General features: G+C 34.5%; 1 protein-coding gene across 1 annotated transcript in view; it reads left to right on the forward strand.

Annotated features, from left to right (window-relative positions):
* Positions 1-3,566: 3,566 nt before the first annotated feature.
* The window catches only part of LOC106943402 (perforin-1-like), a 15,294-nt gene continuing 14,990 nt past the window's right edge, over positions 3,567-3,870 (forward strand). The window contains exon 1 of the mRNA XM_015026717.1: positions 3,567-3,654. The gene's annotated coding sequence lies outside the window, so the exon portion shown is untranslated. The remainder of the gene's footprint in view (positions 3,655-3,870) is intronic.

Genomic DNA, 3,870 nt, shown 5'->3' on the forward strand with positions numbered 1-3,870 from the left:
AATGCTTGGTTTCTTTTTGGCAAGGTCAGTAAACCAGCAGCCACAATAACAAGAAAAGAGCACCTCCCTTTAGGCCCGACTCGTTCTTGTTTCGGTTCTCAGAACCAACCTGGGTGTCTGTGGACATGCGGCTCCCACACTCACTGCTCTGCTTAACTTGTTGTTGAGACAGGAAGTGCTGATCCTCTCTTATTGCTTTTTCAAATAAATCATAAGCATAAAAACTTGGCTTTCCAAACAACAAATGTACAAAATGAACCTTCAATGTCAAAGAAGAAACTTTTTGCCCAATTCTTTTCTCTGTCCTACTGATTGCTTATTTTTTGTTTTTAAAAACCTGTCTGAAATAAATAAATCAAATAAGACAAATCAAAGTATAAAATGATATGTAATGCAGACAAACTGCATATTCTGAACTTGGGGAATGTACAATCAACTCCATTTCTAGATCCAAGCCAGGCTGCAGACTCTTTATGTTTTGGGATACTGGGTCAGCACCTGCATGAAAAAGTATTTGGTTTTACTTGAATAGACCATGCACATTTCATGGTGTTTATGGTCGAGTACAAATAAAAGTAAAAGCAGAAAAAAATCAGAAAATATTTGAACAGAAACCATTTTACACATATATTGTGTAAACAGACAGCCTAGCTGATGTATTTCATATCTTGTCCTGTTGTGTTTCGGCTAACATTACTCTGCATTTATCAACTTTTGAGATGACTGGAAAACATTTTTATTTTCTATATCACCTAAATGATTTGACTATGAATGGGAAAATATGCATCTGAATGATCCTCCATTCAAATTTTCTCATGAAGGTTGACACAAGCCTGGAATTGAAGATTGAGGTTTGGGATCAGGACTCGAAATATGACGACCTTCTCGTACAGTGCGCAAAGTACCTGAGCCCTGGCACTCACACTTTCACGTGCAAAGGAAAGCTTGGAAACGTTAAGGTTAAATACAAACTGTACTGTGACCCGTATCTGACTGGAGAAAAGTGCAGCCATTATAATCCATCTCCTTAGTGGCAGGAGATTGATGAGGTTTGGGAATAAAAGCATTTCATTTCATCATATAACATTAACTCACTAAATCTGATAGAAACTCACAATTTATTCTTAGTTGAATTTTGTTAAAGGCCTAGCTAAATGTGTAATTTCCATATAATAAAAAAAATCAAGATTTTGTGTAACATTTAATCACAAGAAATAACTATGCTTTAATATATACAACCAGAAAGTGTGTTCCCTTTAATGACAATAAAATTTTGAAACTGCTACAAGTTGTTGACTTTGTATTTTTTCGATAAATCTTGTATTAGTTGTATGAATTATGTTTTATATGTGTTACTATAAAAGACAGAGAGACATAGTTACGTTACAGGACGTGTCACAAAACTATTTGGTCAAGACCTTCTGTATGCAGCAAAGCGAAGAACCAGGGGACAAATTTTTCAACCTGATCATTGTTTTCTTACAGTTTTATGGTTAAAATCAAGAGGTGCTGATGAAAAGTATTAATTAAAATTATCTTTCATCATTTAGTCATGTTTGAAACAGTGAAGAGATCTCATGAGCCAGAATGCTCAATGTTTTTTTTTATATTACTATTTATTACATAAAAGGTCTAGGCATCACAGTTTCACAGTTTTCCTATAGAAGACCTTATGCTTTTTGGAAGACAGAAAATCCTCATTCCCTTCTGGGCTGCAATGATTTATAAAAGCAATTCCATCTCTTGAAAAGTCTGTGGAATAGGCAGCAAAAACCTATTAACTGCATGGAACAGGAAGCAAACGAGTGTTACATTGCAACCTGCTACTACCTGGTGGAAGAGCCCAATATAAACAGTTCAAATCCTAAAGAGAAAACAAAAAAATAAAATAAAATAAAACAAAGTAATAAAAACAAGAAACCACACAATGAAGATATCCAACCTGCAGATAGGGAAAGTTCCCATGAGGAAGTTACTACGTATGGACTGCAGTAAGACCAGCTGATTCTAAATGCAGAGGCTGAGTTAGACCTAAAGATCTAACTGAGCCAAATTAGGTCTTGGAGGAAGGAGTACAGGAGATACATTCTCAAGAAGAGGAAGTTGATTCCGATGCAGCTGAATCTAATGATGGTCAAAGAGAAGAAGGAGCACCTGGAGAACGCCCAAGAAAGAGGAGGTAGCCCAGGAGAATCTACATTTATGACCGGTTGTGTCACCTGACCTTTAAAGTCCTCAAGATCTGCTCCACCAGAGTATAGAGACTCTTGGAAAACAACCCTAACTATTCCAGTCGATCCTCATCCATGTATCATTTTTATGGCAGCACTTTAAAAGAAAGCAGTTCAGGTTCATACTCATTTCGTTAGTTTAACGGGTTAGTTAATATTGCAGCTTAATCTGATAAAGATAATAATCCATTGACATTTGTCTTAATTTATTCTGTCAGTGGTGAGAACAGATTTATCTTTATATGGACAGAGTTTAGACATTTATTTAGACATGAATAAACACCATAGAGAGTAATTATATGAGAATAAAAGTTAGTTCAAACAAGTTGTTCCAGTCAGAAACCTTATGGTATGTCATTGAAATGTGTGACAAATCTGGGTATATTGGGTAATTTCCTTGTCTTTGGTGAAGATTTTATGGGGCCCATCAATATTTCTATGGACTATTCGCCCTTTAGTACTAATGGACTGTAGACAGTTCTGTAAGACACAGATGCAGTATGGAAGATAAGAAGCAAGATGACAACAGTTAATGAAGATGACACAAACAAACTTTGCAATATTGTAATATTTGTTAAAATACTTGCCTGTTAAAATATCTTTAATCCTAGTTCTTGTGGATATTGTTCTGTATTGCTAAAAATCTTAAAATGTTGTTAGGCAACCTTTTCTTTCTTTGTGGGTAATGTGTTGCACTCTAGAAGTATTTTATTTAAATTTTAAAGTTATGAATAAAACACTCTTTTACTCATTTATTTAATATATTTTATATGTCTTTTTAATTTTATTGTTTGAAACATTATGTGTAGTTATTTTTGTTCAGGCGTAGAAGTTTTACAGAATTAGAGCTGTGACTGTTTTTGTACCGGAAGCAGCGTCAGTTTTAAAGTTGTAACTAGAAGAAGAAACTATGTAATGTTTTTTCTATGCACTAATGCCCAGCTGCTGCACAGAGAACAATTCCAAGAAACTACACACAGAGTGGGTCAAATCTAGTCTTGTCTGTTTTATGAGTCCACAACATTTACTGAATTAAAATACTTAAATAAATTTCAATCGTCGTTATCTTGTTCCCATATTGAAAGAAGCTAAATTGCTTTTTATGCATCTTTCTGTCTTGATGTTCAACAATTCCTTCATTGCAGTTCCGGTAAAACTATTTATTCTACCGTAACAAAATGTTCCGGTAGAACTGTTTGTTCTGTTAGCATAGATACTTTATACAGAACGCTGCCAAAATAAAAACCTGAAACTTTACCAGCAGTTACAAGAAACAAAGTAACTACATTCAATTGACCTTTAGACAATGTCCTGTATGAACCCTTATCTCTCCAGGGCTGCTGCTTTATAAACCACAGTTCTCAGCTCAGCACACTTAGAAACATTGCTTGTTTCAACTTCTTTTCAGTCTGCTGTGGAACAGGTAAGACTTTTTAATATGCAAAGGGGAAATCAAGTTAACTGGGGGAAAAAGAGTATCTTTGAATAGAATGCACTGCAGCAAAAAATAAATAAATAAATAAATAAATAAATAAATAAATAAAGTGTTTATTGAGTTCTAAAAAGATGTTTGTAGAAGACAATTTTCTTATGAATTTACTCTCACAGACAGTAATGTGGTGGAACTGTGTGGCTGTTT

Source organism: Poecilia latipinna, unplaced genomic scaffold (genome assembly GCF_001443285.1).
Source record: "Poecilia latipinna isolate Pla-1442-1.1 unplaced genomic scaffold, P_latipinna-1.0 Scaffold5262, whole genome shotgun sequence".
NCBI lineage: Eukaryota > Metazoa > Chordata > Actinopteri > Cyprinodontiformes > Poeciliidae > Poecilia > Poecilia latipinna.